Raw genomic sequence first — 17,543 nt, forward strand, 5'->3', positions numbered from 1 at the left:
GTAATATGCTTAGAACCCTAGATCATTCACTGCGAATGCCATAGTGAATTCTTTGCAAGAGACCGACTATTTTATTTCCGGTCCTTTCCCACCCTTCCCAGTCTGAACTTGTGTTTCGCCAGTAACAACGTTGGGGGGACGTTAAATCCAAATATTCCTTCCTGCATTTCTCAGACGCTCGAAGTTCGGAGAAAAGACGGCTGAACTGATGACCTGCAGCACTCGTTTGTGGATGTCAGCGGCAGGGCTCGAGTGTGTCTGAAACAGTAAGACGTGACCCAGTCTGTTTGAACTCAAATGCAAGTCTGAATCAAATTAAAATTATCTTCGGCTAATTGAATGTGAAACGTCCCCTTAGAACAATTTCTGAATTACTGTGCTGATAAACCTCTTACACTGTTTGCTTTTCAAACAGCTGAGCAAAACTGAACGTACTCAAACATTCACTAAAGTGACACACAATATTTTTAGCGCAACGCAATCTGACTTTCAAAAATCCCTACAGAAGAATGGCCCACTAACATTAACCTATACCTTTTACAAATCACTTACCTCACAAAAATCTTTGTTACTCGAACTACTGCAATACAGCGAGCGCCACTACTGCCAGCTAAATAAAAGATTCTAACTACGGAAGGCACTAACTACTGATAGGGATAGTTAGCAAATGAAAGATTTTAATAGAGAACAAACAATGTATTTACCTTAATAGTCATAATATATATAGCAGTTCATGACATCCATTCGTACAAATGTACTGTTTCTGATGGACACACTTCCAGATTATCGATTCTCAAAAATCCGCCATCTCACTTCTCACATCCACCACTGCTGGCGGATCACCTCCAACTGTGCAACGCTACGCGCTGTTAACATCCAGCTGCCCAACACTACAATGGCAGACAACAATGCAAACTAGCCACAGACTGCACACAGCACAGCCAGTGATTTTCTTACAGAGCGCTACGTAACGTTGCCGATAAGAAAACATAAACAGCCTATTTACATAGCCCCCATGCTCCCCACAAAAAATTTTACAAATTGTTTTGGGCAGTGGCCAATAATGATTTGATAAAATTTTTCATAATTACAATAACGAAGATATCAAATGCACACACTTATTGATACAATGTTGGTCAAAAGCTAAAATTTTCTCACAGTCCCATAAAGACAGTCCTGATCATTCATCACAGTATTAATTACCATTTTATGCACAAAGTCTGAGCAGTAAATGAAAATGCACACGGAAGTACTGGATTTCCATGCAGTCTTGTAGAAGTAGTGTTGTCCTTCCAACAGAAAGATAATGCTGACTCTTGACATGCAGATAGGTAATGGTCCACAATAGAGCAAACCCACAGCAGAGTCAGATGAATACTGAAGAATATTGGTAGGTAGGTCATCACAGAGCAGACCCACTGTAGTCCTGGTAGAGATTACGGTATTGGTGGGCCACCAGAGGTGCAGACCCACTGCAGTCCTTGTAGAAATAATGGTACTGGTGAGTGAGCAAAGGTGTAGACCCACTGTAGTCCATGTAGAAATAATGGTATTGGTGGGTCATCAAAGATGCAGACCCACTTTAGTCATTGTAGAGATGGCCAGCAGCCATCTGTTGTGACTGTGCAGGTGCACAATCACCATTGAGATAATAATAGAGCAACTCCATAACCACCACTTATGCAATCACAAAGTTTTTGGAATTGTCCTTAGAACCAGCAATGCTGTTATCCAGTCCCTTGCTGAATTATTAACACATGTGCAAACACTAACAGTCCCTACTTCTCACATATCGTTCATATACTATGACCAACAGAAACGTGTGCAGTGAAACGGAACTTACAAGTTAATAATATGATGAACTGGTGTCAATTACAACTTTATAACATAACAATACAATTACAAAGGTACAAAATACATCATTAAAGAACATAACAATACAGATAACATTTGTAGTAATACAGGCTTTACAAAAGAATAGAAATAGACATATACATCAGTGTTACAGGAATTATGACATAAGTAAATACATAAAATATCAGAATAACTTTTGAAACATCAACTTTACACATGAGCATTAAAACAAAACAGAATAAATAATGTCTAAGCATAATTACCAGGTAAATAACATAGTATTAGTAAAATTCTACAACATAACAACATCAGCTAAACACATAAAGACAGGAAAAACACAAATACACAATGGTACACAAACACATAGAGGGATAAGCCAAAAGGAAAGGACAGGGTTTGTTTTACTGCAGTATTTTGCATGGAGATCTCCCTTCGTACATCATTATTCACAAAAAGTCCTATCTAAGCCTCCTTTCTGTATTCTGTTCACATCCTCTTTCAAAAATAGTTTTTCTCCACTGTACGCTACTTTTTTGGCCAAACCATTTTCTTATATATTCTCAATGCATTTCTTCCAATTCATCATAGTTAGTTTCTTATATAGTCTACCCCCTCTTAAGCTAACTTAAATCTACTGAGCTCAGATATATATACTAAGGGACGAGGCAATGCAGCAGCACAAAACAATTAACGCAAACAGCAATGAAAAAAATGCAGATTTGCAAAGCAAGCAGCATTATAGAAATTAGCAAAGCAATTGCAATATTACAACTAATATAAGGCAATTTGCAGTAAACAACAAAAATGAATCAGTAGTAAACTGGCTTAGAAGAGTAACACAAATTAAAATTCAGTAGCACTATGCCTGGCAAACAGCAGCAGCAAATGCAGTTACTTATATCTAAACATGACAAAGCTCAAGCAGAAAAAATATTACAGTAAAAATGGCCATGTTTAATACCTATGTCACATCTTAACACTAGAGTGATGCATCACAATTTATTCTACAAAAGAAATTACCAAGTACTTGAAAAGAAAATTCTGTATGCAATTCCTGTGAAGGGAAATGTGTTTTTGTGATCCTTCATTTTTTTTTTGAAGTACATCAAAGTTATTCTTTACTGGGTCTGTAGGCATAAAATATTTATATTAGTACATCTATAAAATTTTATTTTAACCAATGCTGCAGGGCAGCTAGAAACCAGATATTAAACAAAATGAGCAATCTCTCAACTAGAAAGACAATAGATGTAAAATGTCTCTCATCATTTCATTAGGAATTTTAGTAAATATCATAAATTCAGAGCTCCACAGTGTTATCATGTTTTCAAGTTTGAGGGTGTCGTATTTACGATGCTTTCTACAAACGAATGTCAATAGCGAGGATAATGGCCTCCCTTTTTTTTCTACCTGTGCCTCTGAAAGGCACACACTAATGGCTTTTTTCCAGGTGACGCACAGCTGGCTGCTCAAGATGCATTATGTTAAGGTCACTTGCCTTTCTTACCGAAATATTTACGACACCAGTTTTCAATACAGTGACAGTCTCATATAAAAATATTTCACAGGTCAAGAATTTGCGTTACAAAGCTGTAGAAACAAAATCCTATTGATATAACAGTGTCCAAAAAATTTTCGTCGGCATTGTAATACATTCACGCATTTACATACATTTCATAACTCTTAAAGTACGATTCTTGGTTTCCAACAACCTTTTTCACAAACCAGAGTCCCTAACCACTACTCATTATTCCTTACCTTATTCGTCAACACTTCAATATTTCATCATAACAGATACGTAGCATAATCAAATAACTCATATAGCATCAGCTTATTGATCATAAACGTACTGCAACAGCATAATACACATAGTCATCGTAATAATAACATCATAACACCTCAGTCAACTCTCAAAATCGTCGTAGCTTCCTCCAATAACTAAAAAAAATTCTCTCCTCATGTCAAAAGCGTCATCTGCCTCAAACGTACTTTAAAAATCACGATCCCATACAAAATAAATCGTTCAAAGCTCTCATAGTATCACAATGGTTCTGAAAAAATACGAACAGTTCACAAAGTACAGACAAAATACAATTTCATAAGTGTGAAGTTACCCAACTGTGTAATTGCGTAAACATGTGTCACTGATGTAGTAAAAAAATTTGTCTCTCTCAGTTGAATGATCAGATAGCTGTGTAATTTATGTGTTAGAGAAATATGGTACCGATGTGTAAAGTTGTATAAGCAAATACCATATTAGCTAGGGCTCCTTGTGCTTGCCAAACACATGGTACACAAAGTAAGCGTGTACCCCCCTGAGGATTAATGTAATTATACCCTCAGGTGTTACAGATTACAGCAACGGAATGAAATGTATCACGGGAAACCCTTGTATCATTGTACCTCAAATATCTTAAAAAATTAATGATTTAAGTACAAAATAAATCACTCAAATACGTGTCCTGTAGCGCTAAATGTGCGTCTTGCTGTAAGATAATCTCTGTGGAAGTGTCGTAGTTATTGTCCTCCGAAAGCTAAGTTCTGCAGAAGCCAATGTACTTACCTCATGATAAACAAAAGTGAAATGCTATGTGTATAGATATCTTAGTTATTACGCTTATTGTTGTGATGAAGAAAGTACTGTGCTGTAACGTATTGTTGTGCTACAGACAAGGCTATCTCCTTGTAGCTATACCACAAAAGTTACTACTAAAACATGTTTTACTTTACAGAAGAATTCAGAAAAACTGTGCAGATATAAAACAGAAACACCGCAAAAGCAACATTGTAAATTGTCACTCATTAGTAGCGTCGTGATAAAATCGTGTAGCTGTCACATAAACTCACCACTGTGTCATCTGGTATCTCACAGAAAGTACTTTAAATCCAGAATGTATTTTCAAATAAACCAAAATGTTGCATTAAAATCTCATTAGCAGTACTGGTAAACTAAACTGACCTGAATTGCATCAGAACTGGCGGGATTCTAACAAGGCTGGGCCCTCTCGGCAAGGTGAATTTGTAGAAGTTAGGTCTCCTAATCCCAGTAACAACGCGCGCCAACAAAGAAACAGACAATGACTCGCACCACAGGCAGCCACGTGCGCCCGCTGGCTCAGGGAAAAATAACATAGACGCTAACCTTGAGAAAAATTCCAGCAGCCAGTAAATAACTAAGATATCTATACACAAAGCATTTCACTTTTGTTTATCATGAGGTAAGTACATTGGCTTCTGCAGAACTTAGCTTTCGGAGGACAATAACTACGACACTTCCACAGAGATTATAGTTGTTACGTAATCGTGCAACTAACAAGCAAGAATGTACACACACAACAACACTGTGTCATCTGTTCACAATAACAATGCATTCGTAATTTATGTTTAAATAAGTTCTCTTGGTTCTTGACTGGATATTTAACTTTGACTTTTTCTTGGTAGGGGAGTGGGTGTGGTGCCACTCCATTGATTGCCGTTTTGTTTCAGGTTCGAAGTGATGAACCCATGTTTCATCGCCTGTAACAATCTTTGACAAGAAATTGTCACCCTCAGCCACATGACTTTAAACATTGTTGCATATTAACAGATTCTAAGTCTGACAATGCATACTAGTAACGTAAAGTGAAAAGTTTTATGGCAAAGACAAAGTTAAAAAGCAGATTATCTTCCAATAAACGGTTTTACATGTGAAATGTGGTGCAATCCTTTACTCTTCATAGTACTCAGAGTTTCAACTTCGACGCAATTATCATGTGCGGTAAAGAATACTGGAATTTTTCTCAAGGTTAGCGTCTACGTTATTTTTCCCTGAGCCAGCGGGCACACGTGGCTGCCTGTGGTGCGAGTCATTGTCTGTTTCTTTGTTGGCGCGCGTTGTTACTGGGATTAGGAGACCTAACTTCTACAAATTCACCTTGCCGAGAGGGCCCAGCCTTGTTAGAATCCCGCCAGTTCTGATGCAATTCAGGTCAGTCGTTACGATCACATCGTCTGTCGTCATGTCGGTAGTTCCTGTAGTTTCTTTCTTGTCAGTTAAGTCTTGGAGAATTTCTCCCTGAATTATCACTGCACGGTGGACCGTTACGTCTGAAGTTATTCTGTCTCCCGTGATAATAATAGTTCTGGTTCCCAAATTGTCTGTTTCTCTGATTGTCTCTGTCATATTCATTACTACGGAAATGCGATCTTTCTCTGTAACTATTACTCTGCCAGTGGTTGTCATACAGGTGGTGTCTGTTTTGGTCACGATTTACGTTGTAAGAATGGCCTTGTCGTGTCCAGTTATTATTTCATTTATCGCGGTATCATGACGGATGTGACCTGTAATTGTTGTGCTCCTGTTTTCCCGTTCCGCGATTGTCAGTGTCAATTTCTAATTCTTGTAAGAGTCCCTGAAAAGCTTCAATGTCGTCTTTGCAACGTCCTGCCAAAATAATATGTCGTATATGTTCAGGTAATTTGATTAAGCAAATGCGGATGAGTTCTGAGGGGCTGTATGGGTTTGACAGGTACTGATTCTTGTGCAACATGTCTTCAAAATATTTCACAAGACTGCTAGACTGGAAAATTCAGATTGTTTGAAATGTTTCATCATTATGATGCTATGTTTTACTTGGTCTTGTGTAGTTTGAGACCAATATGCTGAGAGGAAGGCATGGTAAAATTCTCCTTCACTGTGACAATCGTGAATGACCGATCGCATTCTTACAGCTGGTTCATTCTCCAAGTAGCCACACATAAATTCTAACCTGTGCTCCAATGACCTGTTGGGAGGAAAACAATGAGAGAATTGATGGAGCCACGCTTGTGGATGAATGTCGTTGGCAGAATTCTTAAACGTTTTGAATTTACGTGTAGTAGTGAACAGCTTATAGTCAAAATCATTGTGTCGGCGAGTCGCATGGCGGTCATTGTTACGTCGTTTCGGCGGTTCCATCTCAAAATTCGGTGTATCTTGCCAATTTCTTTCATAATTTCCGAAGTGCCCTGAGTTATTATTTTGTGGCTGTTCCGTATTTCTATGTCCCTCTTCCCGAGTGGCCTCTGAAATACGTAATTCTTGTATTATCTATGTCAGCTGATCTTGTACTTCCCGGATTTCTCTTTGGTGTTGCGTATTAATTTGATTGTGATTTTGTTTGAATTTCCTAATTTGTTCGTACTCTTCTGTGTCATTGAAGACTACTGGTTGTGTGTCATTCAGATTATCATCTACCTTCGTAGATAAATTATTTAGCTGATCCAAAAGTTCAACTACTTTCTCTGATAATGAACTAATTTCCTCCATGTGTCTTTCTACTGTGTCCTTCAAGTTTTCCTGAGTTTTTGCAAGTTGCGTAACCGAATCGGTAGATGCAACTGAGTCCATTTTAGCTTGCAAGGTCTCATGATTTTCATGAACAACAGTTTGCAGTTCTTTTATGGCTGCTTCGTGATTCTGTAATGCATTTTCATGACGCGAAAAAATAGGTTGGAAATGCTCACAAATTTGTGTTTTTACGTCATTACAGTCTTTTTGACATTTCGATTCTATTTTATGTAACTTAGTAGTTAAATCTTCATGTGTTTGTTCAAGCGTGGTGTGAAGATTTTGTTCCATTGCGTCTAACTGTTGCTGTGTTTGTCTCTGGTGTTGTTCCATTGTGTCTAACTTTTGAAGATTTTGTTCCATTGTGTTTAACTTTTGAAGGTTTTGCTGTGTTTGTCTCTGATTTGGTTCCATTTGTCGCATTAGCTGTAATAACAATGTATTAGTGTCTGGAATCTGTTCCTCTATGCTTTTCGGCAGTGCATTTGCACCTGCAACATTCACATTTTGACAAGCAGAAAATGTGTCTTGACTTATTTGAGAAAACGGTGAGGACGCAAAACCTGAATCTACAGTATTTGCAAAATTGTGTCCTGTCATTTCGGATTCCTGAGGCGAGCTGTTGCCGAGCGATCGATCGATAATGCTTCCCTGTTCACTAATTGTTTCACTGCCTACGCCATTGTTTGCCGCCCGCTCCATTTCCCCATGCAGAATTACCAAATTACTATGTTGAACATTAATTAATTCATTACATGGTGGCGCTAACACACTGCTTTCGTCTTCACTGTCATATCTCAGTTTACTTTGGAGCCTAGTATTACGTTTTTCACACGCCATTATTGTCACAATATTTCACACGACAACGCAGAAAAACACAATTTGAAGAGCAAAAATAGGGGAACACATTAACATAGCACTGAAAATAATATCTAGTTAATTGCAAGCGCAGCTGCGAAATACTTGGTGCAAATCTACATGCATGCCACAACTGTTTTACTTTACAAGAATGAAAGACTGAAACTACAAAGGAGATTCTCTCTACAATTACGCACTAGCAATAAACAATAGCTACACTAATTACACAAACTACAAGAAAAAAATCAGAAGATTCCAGTGAGGTATCCTGGCAGGGTCGCCATATGAAACGTCCCCTTAGAACAATTTCTGAATTACTGTGCTGATAAACCTCTTACACTATTTACTTTTCAAACAGCTGAGCAAAACTGAACGTACTCAAACATTCACTAAAGTGACACAAAATATTTTTAGCGCAATGCAATCTGACTTTCAAAAATCCCTACAAAAGAATGGCCCACTAACATTAACCTATACCTTTCACAAATCACTTACCTCACAAAAATCTTCATTACTCGAACTACTGCAATACAACGAGCGCCACTACTGCCAGCTAAATAAAAGATTCTAACTTACGGAAGGCACTAACTACTGATAGGGATAGTTAGCAAATGAAAGATTTTAATAGAGAACAAACAATGTATTTACCTTAATAGTCATAATATATATATATAACAGTTCATGACATCCATTCGTACAAATGTACTGTTTCTGATAGACACACTTCCAGATTATCGATTCTCAAAAATCCGCCATCTCACTTCTCACATCCACCACTGCTGGCGGATCACCTCCAACTGCGCAACGCTACGCGCTGTTAACATCCAGCTGCCCAACACTACAATGGCAGACAACAATGCAAACTAGCCACAGACTGCACACAGCACAGCCAGTGATTTTCATACAGAGCGCTACGTAACGTTGCCAATAAGAAAACATAAACAGCCTACTTCCAAATCTTCAATTAAATCAAGAAAAATTACGTACTTGAAAAATCACGTAAAATATTTTTTTAAAATATTGACATTGTGATTTAATTACCACCATCATGATTCATATTTATTTAGCTAGGCTCCTCAACTGGGATTGTCTCTTGGCGAATAGAATTTTGGGACGTGATTTATGCATAAACGCGATCGGCCTTCGTTTTGTGAAAAGTGAAATTTGAGATGCAGGTTCTATTCTGAAAGCAAACCACACGTATTACACCGACTGGTGCCGTTAATATGCGATCATTCACTAACAGACATCACCACAAAATGTAAGCCACATTTAATTAACAAATTCATAAAAAAAAGCTGAGGAAAAAAGATAATTAATCGTAATAACAAACACAATGAAATTAAATAGTTATTGTTATGCAAAATGAGCACAAATAACAAAATATCTACATAACTTAGACCAAGCAATATATTTTATGACCATGCCAGACAGTGGCTGACCAGGAAGAGAGAGAACAAAAGGTTGCGAGTCCTTGTTCGCTTAAATTACATATGTAATATTATTACAGAAATATTAATTTCGTTTTAATCACAGTGTCTTTTTTTTTTTCAGCGATACAATCGTGTCAGCGCTACTGCACGAAAACACGCAGTCACGAAATCCGCTAACACTTGGGGGTCATTATAACGTTGACGATGTTCACATTTGATGAGTTGTGACCTCTAATACTTTTGCCATCCTCTCTCAGCGGCTGGTGATACTACAACCTACCACCCAGTCATGAGCATACGGTTGTCCTTTTACAGCAACCCGAAGGCGACCTGTACCTTCAAAAAGAAAATGTTCTCGTATTGGAACAAGCTCCAGTCGTTTACCATAATCAGAGAGGTCTCCACGAGACTTCCAGTGTCTTCAGAGTTCTTGCCAAGATGTCGCAGTTATCAGGATGAAAGCGGGTTGCTACGCTCTACCAGTGTCTAATTAGATTGCTCATGATTACTGTCTGATATGTTTGTAGAAACAACGCCACGAAACGGTGGCCCAAGTTAAGTTACTAAGGTTGCAGACGTATTATGAACGAAAATATTTTTCCTTTAATTGAACCGTGAATAAATGTAGAACAATCAAATACTCTTGTACCTACCACAGTGCAACAAATAGTGTTCTCAGTCTCTTACTCATTCCAGATAAACAAAGTAGGAGTTTAGGGGGAAAAGAAACACAACCTGAAGAGGTCACATTCAGAATGTAATATACATGCAGATAGTATTAGGAGATACAAGCGGTCTAAGAACATCATGTTTCTTATATACACATCCGTAAGCAGGTAAAGTGAAACGTGGCCTCATTAGTAATACGGTCTCGTGTTCTGTTAATTACTAGTTCAGCCAATGCTTTTATGCCTACGCCTAATCTCTGCAAACAACGGCTCAGTGCACCACTTATTACCTCTCTTGGAGTAAAAGTGAACATAATCGTCCATTGGTGCCCTAATCTCCTTTATCTCGGTCACGCAGTCTTCACGTAAAAGTATTTCAGAGGCAGCAAAGAGGCATAGTCTCATTTATCTTTTTCATGCCATCATCACGCGAAAGTATTTTGAAGGCCATAAGATTTTAGCACACGCATGTTGCTGTCACGAGTTCTCTTACAATCTTTTTCAAGAGGAATATAGCCGGCCGCTGTGGCCGAGCGGTTCTAGACGCTTCAGTCCGGAACCGCGCTGCTGCTACCGTCGCAGGTTCGAATCCTGCCTCGGGCATGAATGTGTGTGATGTCCTTAGGTTAGTTAGGTTTAAGTAGTTCTAAGTCTAGGGGACTGATCACCTTACATGTTAAGTCCCATAGTGCTTAGAGCCATTTGGACCATCAAAAGGAAGATAGTGTCTTTCCATAAAGCAACGTCTGAATTTGTACTATATCCTTCTTCCGAAATATTTCCAAGAAATCCCAAGTAACGGAATAGTTTACCATAATGTATCGTACGAGAATTTAAGAAGCTATATCTTCCGAAGACGTTACTTCATGGGCAGTGGTTAGTCGTTCGCAACTGGTACTGTATTTTACTTAATATATTGATCCTCTTTCACACTGCTCAGCGTGATTGTCGCCTGCATCTTTGAACGACATTATAGTAGACGTAGGAGAGTCACTGGAGTGTTATTTTAAACCTTATTCATTTTTATATCTAGCCGCGTAATTTTACAGGAATAACTGGAATTCAGTATGCCAAGTGGAAATATCATCTGAAGTACTCAATACTTTTTGGGTAACACTTTTTTATGAATGACACAGTCGCAGGCTTTCCAAAAACATTGACTATGAGGAACGAAGTAAAAGTTAAACAAGAATATTAAAATTAAGGACTAAAAGCTTAAAACAGCTTTTAATTGTAAAGATGAAAAATGATACATACTTACAACCATCGCATTATCTGCGAATGTCAACAACAAGATGTGTGAATCATGTTGCAATGCTCCTCATAAGAAAATAAGTAATACAATAATGCAGCCATTAACACAATAAGGGCTCGCAAACGCTTACATGTGGTTTATAGTGCCTGTACAAAAATGATATAAAGAAGCCAGATAACAAGTGTAGACATCGTGCCAGAACAGAAGCTAATAACTTGCATATCTTGGGGCTTGTCTCAGCTTGGGTGTAAATCTACGAGAAAATAATAAAACAAAACCTTAAAAGCTGTAGTTGTCATAAGCCATAAACAAAAATGTAAGTGCACATAAGCAGTGTACTAGGTAATATATAAAATTGCTAATAATAAATAAAATAAGTTAATACCAACAAGTGGCGCTGTGGATGGGAAATTTGAGAACTAATCTCCAAACAGCTGTAGTGAAGTCTGTAGCGTGCTAGCCTGGAACCTGTCAGCAAAAACAAAGTGCCAGGCGCATCATGGGGCTAGAATCCATAAGTGGATAGATAATTCTCAATCATTGGCTAATATTAAGTGTTGGAAAGTGACTGTAGATGAAAACAAACATGGGCAGAATTATAGTATAGCAAAACAACTAATAATGGTAATATGCAGGTAACAAGAACATTTCGTGAAAGAATTGTAACTAGCTGCATTTATACCAATTTAATGGTACTGTAATTTATAAAACACGTCGATGAACTGTTGTAGAGATGTGAATAGCCGCGGTATTTTACGGTCTAACGCGTCAGTTGGATAGAATCAAAATTTGTGCGAAATCTTATGGGACTTAACTGCTAAGGTCATCAGTCCCTAAGCTTACACACTCCTTAACCTAAACTATCCAAGGACAAACACACACACCCATGCCCGAGGGAGGACTCGAACCTCCGCCGGCACCAGCCGCACAGTCCATGACTGCAGCGCCCCAGACCGCTCGGCGAATCCCGCGCGGCGGATAGAATCTGGCGCGATATCCCTCAGGAGGGTATCCAACAACTGTCTCAATCATTTCCAAGCTGGATAACTGCTTGCAGAAGGGTCAGAAATTCCCTACAATAAGTTATCCAATTTTTCTGAAACTGTAATCATTGTTTGTCTGTACATATGCATCAAATCTTCCAATCTCCGCCCCATTCGGATAATTCCTTCGTGGAGCGTCTCTCACTCTCTCTTTTTTTTCTTATAGTGTATGTTGGCAATATTGGGCTCATTAGTTTGCTCAGGACTTTTCTCACACTCTTATCCATGTCTCTTGCCTAGTCATTCCTCTCACTCGGAGGATTTCCCTCGCATAAAGACACAGTTTCACCAAACTGTATCGTAGTGTCCGAGTATAGTTCATCTTGAGATGGTCACCTTCCCGTAAACGTTGTATGTTTACAGAAAATATTCTGCTTTCATTGATATCTATGTGACTTTCGAGAATCAAGCCGTCTGCATCAGTTAACACGCTACAGTCCATTACGATGTTTCGCCTGCTGTCATCACCAGATCAAAACTACGAGCTCATAACATATAGTTCAATAACAGCTGCAGTAAAACCCGTGCCTAAGCGGGACGTCAACTTTTCTTAGACGTAACATTTATTGCAACTTGAACTGAACTTTCTTTTACGAGTTCTAATTGTTGACGTGATTATGACTGTAGCCGAAACGTCTTAGTAAATCATAATTTGTTAAATTATCCAGACGTTCTTATTCTACATAAACTATAATAATTACTTACCTCTCTCGAGAATTTACTTTCTTTGCTAATAACCTAAAACTGTAGGTTCTTTCCGTGCTTCCAAACTTTGGCCGCAGGTGCTTTGATCTTTGTCACAAATTCATACACTTTTCATTAGTATCAACCAACAGATATTTGAATTATCTTCAGGGTTTCTTCTAACATCCTTAAAAATGATACATTATTCTACCCTGAGATGACAAGAGTCACGGGACTGCGATATGCACATATTCAGATGACGGTAGTGTCGCTTACACTAGGTATAAAAGGGCAGTACATTGGCGAAGCTGTCATTTGTACTCAGTTAATTTGTGTGGAAAGGTTTACGACGTAATTATGGCCGCACGACGGGAATTAACAGACTTTGAACACGGAATGATAGTTGGAGGTAAACACATGGGACATTCCGTTTTGAAAATGAACTCAATATTCCGAGATCCATAGTATCAAGACTGTGCCGAGGATAGCAAGCTTCAGGAATTATCTCTCAGGGCATGGATGTGTGTGATGTCCTTAGGTTAGTTAGGTTTAATTAGTTCTAAGTTGTAGGCAACTGATGACCTCAGAAGTTAAGTCGCATAGTGCTCAGAGCCATTTGAACCATTTTAACAATTACCTCTCACCAAGGACAACGCAGTGCCCGACGGCCTTCACTTAACGATCGAGAGCAGCGGCGTTTCCGTGGAGTTGCCATTGTTAACAGACAAGCAACACTTCGTGAAATAACCACAGAAATCAATGTGGGATGTACGACGAAAGTATCCGTTAGGACTCCTGGGCTCGTGACCGCATCAGTTGGACCTAGACGACTGATAAACCGTGGCCTGGTGAGATCAGGAAATCTCAAGGAATCCAAATATTGCTGGCTGCACTTGAATTTGAAGTCTGCTCCTTCCGAATGGGAGCCTAGTGCGTCCTCACTCGTAAAGTGAACCAATAACAGCAAATCTCTTCGTCTCAGAACAGCACCTACACTCAGTGTCCTCAATTATTTGGTTGTACATTCTTATCATAGTATTCCCTCACAACTTTTACCCAACGCGTGTCCCATCATCCTATCTCTTCTTCCACATCTCCTAGAAACAAGCAGAATTATTTCACTTGGTCTACCATGTGTTCCCCTATGTTAATTTGAAGATGGTTTCCAAAAAAAAATGGTTCAAATGGCTCTGAGCACTATGGGACTAAACATCTGTGGTCATCAGTCCCCTAGAACTTAGAACTACTTAAACCTAACTAACCTACGGACATCACACACATCCATGCCCGAGTCAGGATTCGAACCTGCGACCGTAGCAGTCGCGCGGGAAGATGGTTTCCAATCTCATTTTTGCTGCTCGTAAATACTTTCGTCTTTCGTTGACTTGCTCTCAATCCATAGTGTGTGATTAGTTCACTGTTCAGTCCATTTACGTGGTCCTGTAAGTCTTCCTCAGTTTCGCAGAGGGATATCAAAGTCCTCAGCAAACATCTTTCACCACTTTACATCGTCGAACTCTTTTTTATAGTATCGTAAAAAAATGTCTTGATGTTTTGTAAGTTTTGATTTCATTATCAAGCGGTACTATTTCTCTGGTGCCTTTATCTGTTCTAAAACCAAAGTTTTCGTCATATCACAAATCGCTAGCTCTCTTTTCCTATTCTTTTGTGTATGCATGAAATGTTAACCTGTTTTTCTAATAATTCTCGTATTTATCAGCTCATGCTATCTTCGGTAATGCGTGGATGATATTCCTCTAAAACTCCTCTGGTATGTCATGGCCAGACGATATTAAAGGCGAAAAGGCAAACGGCGCAAAAGTGGTGATTGTCGGAAATCCTCTGAACTGCAGTTAGTTGTAATGAAATATCCGATCCTTTACAGACGACAGCCATATCAGTTAAACATTCCATAGGTCTCCTGGCATCTAACTACGTCATTGATATGCATCGCCAATATCTACGGTCTTGTCACAGTTCACTGGGGCATTCCACATGTTAAGTTAGCTGCTATTGCTACATTGCCATGCAAGCAACGCAATGAGTCCCTGATTTCTATCCGACTGTAAATTTTTGATTTAGTTCACATACAGCTGAATACTTTGAAAGTACTTTATTGATTAAGTAATACTGCGTAACTGACATGAGTTAAACTGTAGTAGAATACACACGAGTTTTCGCTCCAGTTTACCCTTATTGTACTGAATTTATCTATATTTACGGAGAGCTTTCTCCCGTTGGACTAAACAGAAGTTGACTGGCATTTATTTACGCTCTTCAGACAGTTTATTATGATACATAAATGTTGTGCGCGTAAAAATAAACTGTGTGAAACGTGTAAACAAAATCACAAAACAGATTATAAGGGTTATTTGTTTAAGCAGTCACGCAGAGATGAAGAGATTAGCAGAAGACAGGACAAGACGAGCAGCTGCATTAAATCAGCCGTAAGAAAGACTTGAAAGTTGGTAATCTGACGTAGTGAATTCGTTGTGACAACCGACCTAGACGCAACGCCAGATCAGTGTCTACTAAACCCCTGTCTGCGTACTGAAGGCATCGCGAAAGCTTGCAGCAATTAATACGCAGCTGCCCATCGAAATCAGAGAGTGGACGTAATTCTGCACAGTTGACGATACAGACTGACCTTCTAGTGCGAGGTACCAGTTAAGCTAGGCTATCAGGAGGCCAGCCACGAACACACAGGCCACGTCCACAATGCTAAACTTAGAACTGAGTTATGCCAAGGGAGAAACCAGTGAGAGTTCGTAGATCATAACTGCTAGCTACTGGATGAGCGACGACAAGAACATGCAGCTGGAACTTTACTGTGCGTCAAGTTACACACTCAGCAGAGACTTAACTTTGGCAGCAGCTAACGTCCGTGGAAAGACGGTTGTCAGAAAGAGGTGCAAAAAGTGAAACTAGAAGGAAAAAGACAAGGAAACTGCGTTGTAAGAGCTTCCACGATTGGATAGTCAAGAATAGTAGTCTGGTAATCGCAAAGAAACGAGACATCAGCACTGCAGCTGCATCTTGGAGAAATGCAAAGAAGGCTTCCAGGGTCAAAACAGAATAAGCGTCCCCATACCGCTGTTCTGGCCATTCTGGACATCTCTTCTTCTAGCCATGCTGTATATTCTGCTCAATTTACTGATCCGGAGACTGCATCTGTCTAGAGTAATCTCCAGTTTACGCTGGAAAAGGTTCCGTCTTTCAGACAATTAAGAATCTAGCAGCGTGCTCTATTCCTCCCAGAGAGAGACTTTACCCGTGGCCGCATCGAAATGCAGCCTCAACATCACTTCACTTCTCGTGATCGACAGATGAACGTGCCTGTAACATAGGCAAATCCCAAAATATACGGCTGAAATGTCAGTTATGTTAGTTAAGTGTACTTTCTCTGGTTAAGTGCCCTGAGATCATACTAATGTCAACTTTCGGTCTTGTTATTTCATTTTGTGTTGTTTCAGCACCAACGTAAATTTTGTATTAGTATATTACTACAGATCGCCTACAATAATTGCAAGCAATGAACTACAGTTTACCTGAGCTTGCTGTGGGATCAGACAATATGCATGACAGTTAAAGCGGGCTTCGCGAGACTGCTTCGCGCATCTACGTTTCTATAGAAACGCTTTAGCTTTGGTGCAGTTTTCAGTCAGCACTGACCGCGCAGCCTTCTGCACTTCATGGTCGAAAGCTGACAATAGTACTGCCAGTTACCAGGGATCCGTCTCGCGCCGAATGGAGTATTGTTACTTTCAACTGACCATACTACTCTGTTACTTTTTTCAGCAAAGCTGCCAATGGGTTTAGGTGTTAATTAACAATATTTGCATGCTCATCTACATCTGAAATTTTCTGTGCATTCGCGTACCACTGTTCACCCACTTTTCCTATGTACTTCACACCATTGGTATCGAAATTTTCTTTCTGTGGCGAAATTGAAAGTATACAAGAGGAAAAGAAGAAACACAAACTCCCCAACATAAATCCCACAGTACCATATCATGGCGACCGGCCACAGTGCCATCCCGAACGCTGTGGCAGAGTTGTTCTAGGCGCTTCAGTCCGGTACCGCCCTGCTGCTGTGGTCGCAGGTTCGAATCCTGCCTCGGGCATGGCTGTCTGTAATGTCCTTAGGTTAGTTAGGTTTAAGTAGTTCTAAGTTCTAGGGGACTGATGACCTCAGATGTTAAGTCCCATAGTGCTCAGAGCCATTTGAACCAGTGCCATCCTCAGCCAGTGAAACCATCGGATGCGGTTTGGAGAGGCATGAAGTCAGCACATCGCTATCTACATCTGCAACTACACCTACATCTGCATGATTACTCTGATTTCCACAATTAACTGCGTGACAGAGGGTTCATGGAACCACCTTTGGTACTTCTCAACGGTTCCACTCTCGAACAGCGAGCGGGAGAAACGAACACTTTA

The sequence above is a fragment of the Schistocerca cancellata genome, chromosome 5 (assembly GCF_023864275.1).
Source record: "Schistocerca cancellata isolate TAMUIC-IGC-003103 chromosome 5, iqSchCanc2.1, whole genome shotgun sequence".
NCBI lineage: Eukaryota > Metazoa > Arthropoda > Insecta > Orthoptera > Acrididae > Schistocerca > Schistocerca cancellata.